General features: G+C 34.2%; 1 long non-coding RNA gene across 2 annotated transcripts; it reads left to right on the plus strand.

Annotated features, from left to right (window-relative positions):
- Nucleotides 1-315: 315 nt before the first annotated feature.
- LOC110928696 lies at nt 316-4,690 on the plus strand. 2 transcript variants are annotated; one of them, XR_002586569.2, is made up of 10 exons: nt 337-760; nt 1,065-1,111; nt 1,337-1,357; nt 1,468-1,488; nt 1,662-1,748; nt 2,035-2,085; nt 2,823-2,907; nt 3,947-3,996; nt 4,093-4,177; nt 4,328-4,690. It is a non-coding gene; the product is annotated as an uncharacterized LOC110928696 (long non-coding RNA). The 2 variants fall into 2 exon arrangements; XR_004888319.1 differs by having other exon boundaries at nt 316-760; nt 1,468-1,748; nt 2,035-2,907.
- Nucleotides 4,691-15,387: the final 10,697 nt, after the last annotated feature.

Below are 15,387 nucleotides of genomic sequence, written 5' to 3' on the forward strand. Positions count from 1 at the left end.
GAATGCTCTTAGTGGGAAAAGTACGTTTCAGATAGTCCACGTTTGAGTAGGTTTGGTTGATTTGATTCGTTGGTTTGTTTAACTCCATATTTTATGGTGGTCCACGTTTCAGGAAGTCCACGTTTCAGGAAGTCCTCGTTTGTTTAACTCCATATTTTATGGTGGTAGTTTGTTAATATTCGTTGGTTTTCTTTGACTTGCAAGCTATTTATAGCCATTAATTTATTCGATAAAAGTGTGGCCTTTAATTTCCATCCCATTCTTTTCTTTGTCTTTCATTTACTCTTCACAGTTACATACCAAGTTAGATTAAGTGTTTTTGTTTTCATTTTAATGCTTGATATCCAACAAAAGCATCATTTTTACCAAAATCTTTTTCATATCAATTTGGGCCTATTTACTTTTGTGTAGAAATTAGAAGTTACCATTTGGTGAGATTGCAAAGAATTTCATCAAAGCTATACTTGTGGAATGTGTAACTAAAAGGAAAGGTGCCAAAGTGGAGATGGGGAAAGGTTACTAGAGTGTGTGGACGCCAAAGAAGGTTGTTTTTGTGTGGCACCTGGGTAACCAGATTCTTTAAAAATTCCATGAGCATAGAGAATTAGTTTGCCTCAAAGTCGACATAGTTTGACATCTACAATTTGCTAAACCCTCTCTATAATGTTATTCACTTTTCTTATCAACTCTCACAAAACTTTCCACAAAATATTTCGAACATTAACCACTTAGTGAAAGTATTTAATGAAGGATATCCAAGGTATAATATTTTTTTATTTTTAAACCTGGTTTATCTATATATATATATAAATGAGATGGATTTGGGCTAGGTGGCATTTGTATTTGGCCATCTTGGCTGATGTGGCATTTTAGTTTAGGAGGGAAATCACATTTTGGTTTCTACATTCACGATTTCTATAGAAAAGAGGCGGGATCCGTTTTATTTTTGGGTCGGGTCTTTTGTTTCTGCATATATTCGGATCATATAAAACCTATGTGAATTGTCATAACAATCATAGATACCTATCACAACTTTACTCTTTTCTCTCTTCTCTTTCTTCTAGAATCGTCATCTTCTCATCGGATTTTCAACATTGAATCAAGATCAAAGGTAAATACACCAAATCGAACTTAAATCTTTGTTATTATATGTTCTGAATGAAGATCGGATGTTGATTTTATGTTATTCTGTACACCAAATCGAACTTAAATCTTCGTTATTATATGTTCCGAATGAAGATCTGATGTTGAATTTATGTTATTCCTTTGTATTTAAAGGTATGTTGAATCTTTGTTCTTTCTACTTCTATTAACTTTTTTTTCCTGATTTTTGTAGATCCGCCTATATATCTTGAAGGTATGTTGTTTTACTCTGTTGTTTATGTAGTATTCATCTTTAATCTAAGCGATTGAACATGTTTAATTTTTTTTAACTCTATTAACTTCTTTTTTTTTCTGATTTTGTAGATCCGACCATAAATCTTGAAGGTATGTTGTTTTACTTTGTTGTTTATGTAGTATACATCTTTAATCTAAGAGATTGAACATGTTTATTTTTTTCTTAAACCAAAATCTACATCAGATGTTTTTTGTTGATTTTTGTTATGTATAAAATCAAGTTTCCGGGTTTTTCTTAATCATCTATTCCACATTTATCGCAGTTAATGATTTTGGTTGTTGTATTTTTTCATGTGATTCCTTACATCCGTTATAACAATCTGAATCCCACCATTCGTCAAGCAACAGAGGTTAGTTTATCATATTTTTTTTATATATATAGTGTGTTTTATTCTTATTAAATTATCAATGTTTTGAAGTTCATATTCTTTGATTTTTCAGTTATCATTTGTTCAATTTAGCTTTAAAGAAACATTTAATTTCTTTTTAAAATTTATTTTTTTCCTATAAATAGACTACTGTTTTTAAGGTTAATTTTTGAAATTTGAATTATAAGTCTATTTCTTTAATTAGACATTTTTTCTATAAATATGTTACGGTTATATTTTTTTAAAAAATTGCTTACTTCCTTTGCAGTTATAGATATTTATTTCTGAACCGAGTCTGTCCTCCATAGTTTTTTCTGATGTGAGTATTTCTGATTCGATATTTTGTTCGAATTATGATAGTTACTTATGTATTTTTTTCAATACGAATGTTAGTTTTATATATTTTTATTAAAAAATACAACAATTTAATATATCTTACACACGATAAAACATAACAGTCAAATTACCAAATAAGTTGATGTTTGAATTTGTATGTTGACTTATTTCTAGATGTATATCTTATATTTTTATTAACTTATTATTAATTTTAGGAAACTTATAAATATTTATAATAATTAACAAAACAATGATAATTTATTTATGTTAAATTATTTGGTCGATTTTGTCTATTCGTAATTTCCAAAGTTTTGTAAAGTAATATTTCCATTTATAATGCAATAACATATCAAAGTTATTTTAGATAAATTTGTTTCTTTATTAATTGACAATCATATTTAAGTAAAATGGAAACTACAATAGAATGACAAATAATTTTGATGTAGATAATTTATTTTTTTATCAAAATATATATAATATTTTTTTTATTATATGGTATTACACTTTTAATTAATTATTTAACGATCATTTATTGAGTACTAATAAAAAAAATCCTTATTTTTATTGTCACAGTTTTCTATTTTGAAATTTAGGTTTTGTTTTGATCAAAGTTGGGTTATGCAGGTAAGTGTTCAATCTCATGTTAATTTGAAAACGCCTCAATCTTAAGCTTCAAGATCTCGAGTAAATGTGATGTTTATTTATGTTACTTAATAACAGGTAAATGGGGGATATCTACAAATTTTGATGGTACACGACTTTTCATTAACGACAATTTTGATCAGATGCTGACATTCAAGGAAAAGTGAGCAAAATTTATTATTTTAATTTTTCTAATTGTATCAACTAAATTTTTATTTATATTTTGTTGTTCAATTTAGATTATGGTTTCATTTATATTTTAACTACTATCAGTTGTTAGTTTATCATATATTTTTTTTATATATATAGTTTGTTTTATTTTTATTAAATTATCAATGTTTTGAAGTTCATATTCTTTGATTTTTCAGTTATCATTTGTTCAATTTAGCTTTAAAGAAACATTCAATTTCTTTTTAAAATTTATTTTTTTCCTATAAATAGACTACTGTTTTTAAGGTTAATTTTTGAAATTTGAATTATAAGTCTGTTTCTTTAATTAGACATGGTTTGTATAAATATGTTACGGTTATATTTTTTTAAAAAATTGCTTACTTCCTTTGTAGTTATAGATATTTATTTCTGAACCGAGTCTGTCCTCCATAGTTTTTTCTGATGTGAGTATTTCTGATTCGATATTTTGTTCGAATTATGATAGTTACTTATGTATTTTTTTCAATACGAATGTTAGTTTTATATATTTTTATTAAAAAATACAACAATTTAATATATCTTACACACGATAAAACATAACAGTCAAATTACCAAATAAGTTGATGTTTGAATTTGTATGTTGACTTATTTCTAGATGTATATCTTATATTTTTATTAACTTATTATTAATTTTAGGAAACTTATAAATATTTATAATAATTAACAAAACAATGATAATTTATTTATGTTAAATTATTTGGTCGATTTTGTCTATTCGTAATTTCCAAACTTTTGTAAAGTAATATTTCCATTTATAATGCAATAACATATCAAAGTTATTTTAGATAAATTTGTTTCTTTATTAATTAACAATCATATTTAAGTAAAATGGAAACTACAATAGAATGACAAATAATTTTGATGTAGATAATTTATTTTTTTATCAAAATATATATAATATTTGTTTTGTTATATGGTATTACACTTTTAATTAATTATTTAACGATCATTTGTTGAGTACTATTAAAAAATCCTTATTTTTATTGTCACAGTTTTCTATTTGAAATTGAGGTTTTGTTTTGATCAAAGTTGGGTTTTGCAGGTAAGTGTTCAATCTCATGTTAATTTGAAAACGCCTCAATCTTAAGCTTCAAGATCTCAAGTAAATGTGATGTGTATTTATGTTACTTAATAACAGGTAAATGGGGGGTATCTACAAATTTTGATGGTACACGGCTTTTCATTAACGACAATTTTGATCAGATGCTGACATTCAAGGAAAAGTGAGCAAAATTTATTATTTTAATTTTTCTAATTGTATCAACTAAATTTTTATTTATATTTTGTTGTTCATTTTAGATTATGGTTTCATTTATATTTTAACTACTATCAGTATCTTAATACGCTTTCATTTATATTTTAACTACTATCAGAATCTTAATACAATGTTGGGTCGAAGATGCTGGAGAATGAACTTAAGCGTAATTTGGATGCCGTTTATGATGTGGATTTATGTTCTTCTCAGTCTTCTACTAAACCGCCTAAAGGTGATTGTGAGAACAATGAAGGTTTGAATGTGAAGGTGGGTCTTTTGAATCCAAAGCTGGAAAAGTAGTCTCAGAATCTAATAGTCATCTGAGTTTCTTCAAACAGTTTTCAATGTTTTTTTTTTCGTTCAATCGTATTCAGAACATTTATGTCAGTACTTGATGTTGCTTTTTACTCAATATTTGTTGCGGTTTATCTTGATTTTCGTTTATTATTGTTATATCAATAAGAGATGATATTATTAATTAGCATTTGTATTTTTTTTGTACGTAGAGTTATAATTATTATACGTCGGTTTTGTATTACATTAGCATTAAAACTTTTATTTTTACTACATTGAAATTCATTACTTTAATGCGTTGACGTGATCTTACTTTGTTACCCAACATCGATGTTGTTATATCAATAGCATGAGATTATTTATGTTTTAAGTAATACACAATCTCTTTTTCATGTATCAATACAAACTAATATCATTTATGTTTTATTATACGTTTCCATTTTACTAGGTGTTTCGTATAATGGATAAAATTCCGTTTGATGTTGTGATCATGGAAATTTTTGTTAGGCTCCCTCACAAATCACTATGTCGGTTTAGAAGTGTATGTAAAAAATGGTATGAAGATCTTTCAAGTTTTGAATTTTTACAGAGGCATATGAATCGCGTTAGTAATAGAGTGGTAACATGTTAATGTCGTTTGATAATTTTAATGATTACAAAATTAATATTTCTTTAACAACGTTCATATTAATTGTCAAATTCTTTCTCATATCTTTTACAGGATCAACTATTGGAACAAGACATGTTTCCAGATCCGTTTGACCTTTAAGAACCTGCATGGGCGTTCATTTTCTTCATCTGTTTTGAATTTTGCTATGATTGACCTTCTTTAAGTTTACGAATAATAAATCAATTATTAATCTTCTTATTTGTTTCCTTTAATCAAGCACACTGTTGATCGTTTTTTATTCATTCTTCTTTATTATTTATTATTTATATTTATCTTTATCAATATTCTCAATTATCAATCATATCAAATTGAAATAGATTTATGTTCAATTTATCTAATTATGGATTGAATATTGTCATTCAAATTTATATAATCGGTTACATCTGATTCTTAAAATAAAATATTCTCATTAATTACAAATATTTCAAAATTCAAATTTCGAGTCACTATTTTCATAAAAAATTTTATATAATCTTTTACATCTAATGCTTAAAATAGAGTATCCTAATTACTTATAGATTATTATAATATGAAATAGATGTATGGCCATTTTATCTAATTATGGAGTCAACATTTTAATTAAATTTTATATAATCCTTGACATCTCATGCTTAAAATAAAATATCTTCATTAATTATAAATATTTACCTTCATATGGAATTATAAATAAAGCATTTGTTAGTGGGTCAGATTAGATGTGTTTACACAAGAGGTTATTATCTCCAACTCGGAATTTCGGTTTGCTTTTGTATCTATTATTGTGGTATTTTTGTTTAACTTGTCATTCATCTTTATACGATTCATTATTTCTCTGTTATATGTTTGTAGATCATTAATGTTTCTTGGTTGCTTGCTTCACAAATTCATATACATAAATCTTATCATTTGTTTCATATGAATTTTTTTTTAGGATGGAACCTCTTGAGTTTGAAATGTTTGCTCACGAAATTCTATCAAGGCTACCAAGTAAATGTGTTGGACGATTTAAATCAGTTTGCAAGCAATGGCGTTATGAATTGTCTTCACCTTTGTTTTCTATTAGTTACTCTCGCCGTATGTCTAATTGTGAACATCGTAAGCTAATCACGTTGAGTATGTCCTCGATTTATATTGACAACTTGAATGGAGGAAAGGTAGACATTTCTGAAAGGAAGTTTATTTCCTTCCCCGTTGATACCCCTCTTTCAAATCTAATGATTCTTGCTTCTCAATATGGTCTTTTACTGATGTGCATCCAAGGTCCTTCAGACCAATTGATTCTGTGGAATCCAACCACCAATAAATTTTTGAATTTGTGTCATAATAAACCTAAAAGTTTTTTCGATATCAAGGCAGATGCAGTTGGGATTTATCTAGACTCATTTAACGATGTTAAAATATTACACCTCCAACGTCGTATTGATGATGTTGTACCTCGTGTGTATTCTCAGAACACACATCAATGGAAAACTTTAACTTTTTTCAAAGGACTAGATTACGCTTCAAGGTTATATTTGTGGTCTCCCGGCACTTTATGCAACAATGTTTTATATTTTGCATCTCCACACTATTGGGCGCCTACTAAAAGGTATATGATTGCATTTGATGTGGTTTCTGAAACTTTCTCAAAGCTTTCAATACCACAATGTGCTCATGTTGTTGCTCGCCAAAGTAGGTTTTTCAAAATCCGCAACACACTTCATATGTTTGTTGTCGTAAAGACCCATGCTATAAATGTGAAGCTATTTAAATTTCAAGATCAAGGATGGTCAGAAGTGTCTTCTTTTACAAAGCTAAAATCAATTTCATCTGAGTCATGGCTTAAGAAGTTAGTTGAGAAAGGAGGAGATACTTGGTCTTTTATGTCCGACTGGGGTAGTATGATTGAAATAAAAATTGGCACGAAAGATTTTCAATACTTACAAGACGCTGAGACCTTTCAAGGACTATATAACTTAGCATCTTTTGAAGAGACCGTTGTGTCACCTACAGTTTAGCATTAATATGTTTTTCGTATCAAATTTATTGTGTTTTAATATTTAACATTTTTATTTACTACTCATCATCTTATGTATAACAACGAATACATTGAGTGTATTATTTATAGTAAATTGTTAGTGAAAGTGATTTTGTAAACTTTTGTAACTATTAGAGAGCTATAAGGGGTGAATTTGTAATTATATTTTATTTACTTCAAAATTGGTGCAACTCAAAACAAAACCATCATATCACCTGCAACATCATTACCCATTAAGAAGTCTTTCACCTCCTCTCTCGGTTATCGCTTCCTCACCGCCATTATTGGCTAGGGTTTCAATCTTCAATACTCTTTTGCAAAATACACTACAATCAACCGAAATTAGGTATGTTGTTGATCTTTAATCCGGTTATTGAGAGGTTTTCGTTCTGTTGTTTTGCAATGTTCCGATTTTGATGTTATATTTACAAGATTTAACAATGTTCTTATGTTCAATCAACTGTTATACACAATTTTCTTTAATAACAATCCGATTCCGATTTTGATGTTATCTTTACAAGAATTTCCCACTTTTTTTATGTTTCTTAATTTCCTTTTTCATGGTAAACCGTAATTATTTGATAACAATGTGATTAAAATTTACGTTCACAGATAATAGGTTAGTGAAATTTGGTGAACTTTTAAGGTTAGCAATTCTTGGTTCCTCGACTCCTAGTTAGCACGGTTACATTTTACTCTTCGTTTAATTGCATTTTTCTTACTTCATCATTTACTAATCATATATATATATATATATATATTGCATTAAACATCTATTGTTTTTTTTGTTTTTGGAGTTGCAAGGGTGGTTATTGTAAATTGTAATTTTCTACTTGAAGTTGTAATATGTAATATTCCTCTAGTTGTATACCTTGTGGATTGGAAGGACTCACATCAGCCCAACATTAAGCCAAAACCATGCTCAGATCTATTTTCCTTGGGCGACACACATTAGATAAATAGACCATTCATCTTTAATTAACTCTATGCAACTTCTCTTTATCTAACCCTTTAATACGTCTCTTCTCTCCTTCCTTGAACCCGACGGCAACATCCCTCTTCCGTGAAGCTTCTCCTTCGAGTTCATCTTGTATCTTAATCCTCTCGGTTAGTGTAATCTCACTATGTTCGAATCAAACTCTCTTGCCATGCATAGTTGTGTCAATACGTGATTGTTATTAGCGATTAGGGTTGTACATGATGTTATATGTGTTAGTTTTTGCATGATCATTGGATTGTTGGTGGTTAGTATGTGATCGTGTAAATCGTTAGACAAACCGTGATGTACTTGACATAAAGGATTTCAATAATCTTGATATAATAATAGGTGTTTCGATGATTTTGTATGTTGTGATGCCAACGAGTAGATTGCGTAATCACGGATAGTGATTGTACATTGAAATAAAACTTGTTTAATCTGATTTGATTAAGAGTATGTAAATTAATTCTTACAAGGATAATATTAAACATTAGATGTTGGTTAGGGTCATATGAGTGATCTGATCATGCATACTTTACTAAGGAACTGATGTTGTGACTTGATTTAGAGATTAAACTAAAGATGTCAAGACTTAAGAATTTGTATGCTTTTGATTTTGATCTGATGTGATGACTATGTAAATTAATGGTTCATGATAGATTACATTATTTGATGACTAAATTGATATGATATATGCTGACACATCAAGCAGCCAAAAAGATAATGTTCAAATAAGTTGTCAGCCCACTTAATGATGCGGTCCAATAATAATATTTTGAATGCTTTAAATAGTTGACGGCCATGGTTAAAAGAATCATCAGAATTGCATTTATTGTAAAGTGATTAGTTCCCTTATGATGTCAATTCATGACACGAGGTGTCTGGATCATGTGAGATTATAACTAGTGGGTAGGCCATTATCTTGATACAATTAATTAATATAAATTTTTGGGTAAACTTATTTGGGCCACAAACTTAAAAAGGTTATTAGTTTGGGCTGTTACTTGATCAGCGGGCTAATGGTATTGCGCCGCACCTCCTAAAAATCGTTCACTAAGTACTGACCCATGAATAAGTAAGAATCGCACAAAGGGAACCGGGTCGTGTAACTCACTTGGGCCGAATTTGGATGGGTCGTGTCTTGAATGAAAACTATATCAAACAGTTAGTGTACCTATAACATGTGACAAACTTTATGATGTGCCATACCCTGTTGTCAATTGATATTGTGAAGCTGTTTCATGAACCGATACGTGTACTGTTATCATGAGATCATGTGCATGGAATGCAAGACGTTAATTATGTGATTTAGGTATATGTGAATCGGTTACTTGCTATGGGTTGATCATGAACTGAGAGGTGCATAGTTAACTGTTGTGAATAGTAACATGTTATGTGCATTACTGGTATATTACTAGTGAAATGTGTGCAGCGAGTATGTGACCTATGTATTTACGAAACTGACTGTCTTTGGTAACTACGGTAGGGTTTGGTTGGCTAACTAGAAACGGGTAATGTAACGTAACATACCGAGCACATCTAAGGTGAGTTCAGTGCTCTTTTTCCAAACATGCATCCCGGGGAGGGATATCGGGTAACGTTCCAGGGAGGAACGTCGGGTTTTGGGATGTTTGTTATTATTCTCAGTTTCTATCATATAAGACCCCTTACATCTACCGACAGTTGCCGAGGAGGCAACAAGGTTATTAGTTGATAGCGCTATTAGGTTTGGCACCCTCACACCGTACCTGGGAGGTCCGGCGTGAACTAATTTCCTTAAAGCATGACCAATGTTTTGATAGAGACATTGGGGTTGGGCAAACACATCTTGTAGCCATTTCGGTAATCGAGTTAATAACAACATCAAATCAATCGTTGAACCGTTTTACACTCACATCTGGTAACTAAATGCGTTAATAAAACTTTAAACTCACCAGCGTCGTCTGACACACTTGTCTGCATGCTTGCAGGTCGTTAGATATCTTGGAATTGGGAACTTGCTGTCTGGAGTAGCTGGAGTGGTCATGGTGGAGGGATTCATGTGATTGAACTATTGATATCATACATTGGTTTTTGAAACAGTTTAACATTGGTTTACTATTTGCTTCCGCTGAACACGTTGGTTTTCATTTAAACTCGTTGATGGTATTTTACATTAATAATTAAGGATTTTATTTTGAAACTTGTATGCGTTCAATGTAATTAGTGGCTCGTTACTGGTACGTCACACGCCTAACAGGGACATTCCTTAGGTGATATTTTGGGGGTGTGACAGTTTGGTATCAGAGCCACTGGTTATAGTGAACTTGGTTTTAAAACGTTTTTGTAAAACCAGACTATAACCGAACCATTCTGAATACGTGAATACGACCATGACACCCAGCTCCAGATTGCAAGGTTCGTCTCTCGTTTACTCATTGCATTGTATGAATAGTGAACACTTTTTCTATGACGTAACATACGAACACACACTTGTCACTATAGCATGATGGTATAGATTGCTTGCTTACATTATGATGCGTTGATAGTATGTCATAGACTTTGGATTTCTGTGACCTCATTACTTTGACAACCTCCGTTTGATATCTGAGTTTGAAGAACCATTTGACACGAGTTAGGAGGAATTAAGACGAGCATGCAAATCACAATATTATTGTGGGTGCACACATAATAATAATGTGGGGTGCATGTGAGTCCCAGTGAGGCTTAACGAGTGAAAAAAAGGAGTTCTGTTCTGTTATTTAATCAGTGAGAAACGTAACAAAACTTTAGGAGTCCTAGCAATGATTGTTTCCTACTTGAATGTGATTTTTCCATTTCCCTCTGAAACCTTTCTAATCTCGATGCTATCGAGTATTACCTGAACACCCATTTGAATGCCTAGCGAACTGTGTAGAATGCTAGGTGCTTGTACGAACGCCCCTAAGTGGATATTGCAGCGTCAATGATTGGTCTATTACCCCCCCCCCCACACACTCCTCTTTGTTGTTGGAACTCAGTGTATAAACACCTTAGATCCCGAAGTGCGAACACCTCTGCAACACTCTCGCAACATACCGTGTATTACTCAACCAACTTGCTAGATCGATGGAAAAGAGGATGAGCGTAGTACCTTACCGACTTCAGTATTTGGACGACCCTGATTGCCAGCACAATGAGTAGCGCCTTAGGACGTGGCACAGAGAAGTAACAAGATGGACTTTGTCGGTGAAAGATCGTAGGACTCCTTTTTAGGCAATGACGTTAGAGGTAACAGTCACGGCAACATCAAGATACTCGTAATTGTAACCAACAGTATAGAAATAACGGTGCCGACGGCATGGATAGGCCGATGATAAATCAAAATATCAACAACCAAGGGAACGATGACAGTATTGGGAATCCTCGTGACCGTAACAACGCTGGTAGTAGTGCTTGTGGAAGGGCATTTAGGCTTTGTGTAGGTGGCGTCAGACAAAATTTCACCATGGTAGCTTGTATGGGTAGCTAATCGCTTCGTCCCTATTCTGCTTAACCCTAATTTTTTTTCTTGAAACCGAACCTGTTGTGGAATCGGCTGATGGCAAGTCAATTGACACCTTATATGTTCGTTAGGATGTAAACTCGACCTTGTGGGATAAGTGTTCGACATCAACCTTCTTTCTGCTACCCTTGATAGTTTGGCGTAGTAGTTAGTATGGATTGGTTATCCAGATGTCGCGCAGATACACCCGGTGAGGAGAGAATTTTGCGTATCCCTCCCCCTAGTGGAGAATCGTCGTCTGAGCTGAAGCGTCAGAGTGGTGTAAAGGCTAGCATCATTTCAGCGATGAAGGCCCAGAAGTGTCTACGGAGGGATTACCCCGCTACATTAATAACCGTTACTGATGTTAAGGCTTAGGAAAAGAGGATTGAGGATCCATCAATTGCTCATGATTTCTCTCGATGTGCTACCCATAGAATTTACCGGTCTACCCCCGCAATTATAGAAAAGAATCTCAGTTGATGTCACACCAGAGGCAGCCTTGATTTCTCGCATTTCTACCGTCTTGCTCCAGAAGGGTTGCAAGGACTGTCTAATCAACCACGGGAACTACTGAATGAGAGTTTTGTCGGACCTAGTTTTCGCTCTGGGAGCCCCGGTCATATCCGTGAAGATAAGCCTTTTCGTATGTGGACTGACTACCGAAAACTCATCAAGGTGACAGTCAAGAACCGTTTGTCTCGATCATTATATTGACAACCAGTTGACCAGTTGCGAGGGTCAAGCTCCCATTCGAGGATTGGCTAGTGAACGAACTATCATCAGATGGAAGTCCAAGGGGAGAACGCTCGTTGAACGACATATTGAGCGCAATGCGGCCACTTCGACCGGGTACACCATAATCATTGAGTTGATCAACACATCAATAGCTTTATGGATCACATGAATCGACCATGCTTATTGTTGACATGTTGAGTCATTACCAGGAGAAAGGAGCATCATGGGCGGCATTTGTATTTTAAATTAGAGCTCCTGAGGAAGGAGCCACTACACACGAAGTCTTGTTAAAGGTAACTTCTAGATTTGAGAGGTACATTTTTGGGCACACAAACAACGAGGTGGGAATACGCGAGGATCTCGCTAAGATACATTACGTTAGGGACGGAACAACACCAAGGATCCCTTCAAGGATACAACAATATCTTTAGCACAGAAGGGTGCTGTGCTCGTGGAAGACGAAACAGGGGAACATCTTTTCAGTTTTCGAATCCCAACTCTGCAATGCTCTGAACATCGCCTTTTCTCGAGGATGTGGGTGAACTAGCGATATACCCTGATGGTTCGAATCAGAGACCAAGATACACGCCGATGCAACATGAGGAGATGATGATGCACATAGTGGATTTACGAAGGGGAATTGCACGAATCCCAACCTGCGACGGAAACCATGGTCTTAGATTTAAGCTGGAGGCGTTACTTGGACGGTACCAGATGCGTTATTTAGACCGATCACAAGGGCCTCCCGTGTACCGTTGTTTCAAAGGAGCTAAAACATGTAATGACATCGCTGGGTGGAACCTTTGAATAATTTCAACTGTGGAACCTAGACGTGTACGAGCCTCGCAGCCCACCATCGACTTTAACCTACCTGATCAGATTTGCCCTGCTCAAACCGAGGCACTGAAGGAAGAGAATTTTCAAGTTGGGTCCATGCGAGGCATGGAGAAGTGATGTTTGGCCGGATGAATGATGTTCGCTACTTCATGGAACGAACGTGGATCCCACTATACGGCAACCGTACGGAACTTGCATTGAGCAAAGCACACCAGCGTCGTTATTCTAGTCGTCAGGAGCTTGATAGGGGATGTTAGGATCTATAAAACTTGTACTGGTGATCGGGTATGAAGGCTCACCTAGCTAGGTATGTGAATGATGATTGACTTGTGGGAAAGTCAAGGTGAAGTATCAGCAACCGGCAACACCTATATGGAAATGAGAACAGGATGCCCTGGATTTTGTCTAGTCAACTTACAACTCGAAAAGGAAACAATATCACCTGGGTGATTGTTGACTGTCTCAAGTAACCAGCACTCTCTTGCAATCAATGAAAACTGACATGTCTTCACCAGCTGTGAATGCTCCTCTGAGAGAGGCGGTTTTAGACACGAGGTGCCAACTCCTGTTACTTCCGATTTTGAGATGTACCTAATTTATGACAGGCAATACACGATACCCTTGGCTCACACCTGGACATGAGCATTACTTATTACTGTAGGGCGACCGTGCAGAGTAACGGACCATCCTGACACGTGAAGACATGCTGCGAGCATGCGCGTGATTGACTATAGTAAACAATTGGGAAGGACATTTATCTTTGGGGTAAGCTCTATTGCAGCCGTTACCGTTTTAGTATGCATACACGCTCTGTTTGAGGCATTTCATGGATGACAATGCCAACCTCCTTGTTAGACTAAGGTGGGTGACAACCTAATCACCGATTTAGAGTTTGTATTCGAACCTCATGGGAAGATTGTCCAGATCGGAAATCGTTTGGCTGCAACATGTGACCATCAGGGAAGCTGATAAGCTTAGGGAACACTAGGAGTTCGCTGAAGACGAACGTAGTGGAAGTCTCACCCTGGGAGGGTGCGGTACACTATGGAAAATGTGGCCAACTTAGTTTGCGGTACACTAGGACATTTGGATTCTGGAACGGATTGATGATATGGCTCGCGAACTCGAGTTACCTGACGAATTTGGTAATGTACACGTTGTCAATTATGCCTCGAACCTAAAGGAGCGTACGTTCAATGTAACACTCGTGACACCCTTGTGAGGAACCCACTGTTAACACTGTCGAATTTCAATCGTGAGAGTTCATTGGAACTCAAGACGTGGACCGAAGTTACCGTGAGAACGCAAAGATCAGGTGAAGCTCTGTTATCCCCGATTGTTCAAACGATGAAAACAACTTTGGATATCATTGGCGAATTTCGGGACGAAATTCCCTTTCAAGTTGGGGATGATGTGGCACCTGAGGAAAATCTGCAGTAATCTTGATTCATCACTTCACTCCTCTGTGCCTACTTATCAAATTTCGGGACGAAATTTCTTTCAAGTTGGGGATGATGTGACAACCCGAACTTTTAAGGTTAGCAATTCTTGGTTCCTCGACTCCTAGTTAGCACGGTTACATTTTACTCTTCGTTTAATTGCATTTTTCTTACTTCATCATTTACTAATCATATATATATATATATATATATATATATATATTGCATTAAACATCTATTGGTTTTTTTTTGTTTTTGGGGTTGCATGGGTGGTTATTGTAAATTGTAATTTTCTACTTGAAGTTGTAATATGTAATATTCCTCTAGCCGTATACCTTGTGGATTGGAAGGACTCACATCAGCCCAACATTTTGCCAAAACCATGCTCAGATCTATTTTCCTTGAGCGACACATATTAGATAAATAGACCATTCATCTTTAATTAACTCTATTCAACTTCTCTTTATCTAACCCTTTAATACATCTCTTCTCTCCTTCCTTGAACCCGACGGCAACATCCCTCTTCCGTGAAGCTTCTCCTTCGAGTTCATCTTGTATCTTAATCCTCTCGGTTAGTGTAATCTCACTATGTTCGAATCAAACTCTCTTGCCATGCATAGTTGTGTCAATACGTGATTGTTATTAGCGATTAGGGTTGTACATGATGTTATATGTGTTAGTTTTTGCATGATCATAGGATTGTTGGTGGTTAGTATGTGATCG

Source organism: Helianthus annuus, chromosome 3 (genome assembly GCF_002127325.2).
Source record: "Helianthus annuus cultivar XRQ/B chromosome 3, HanXRQr2.0-SUNRISE, whole genome shotgun sequence".
Taxonomy (NCBI): domain Eukaryota; kingdom Viridiplantae; phylum Streptophyta; class Magnoliopsida; order Asterales; family Asteraceae; genus Helianthus; species Helianthus annuus.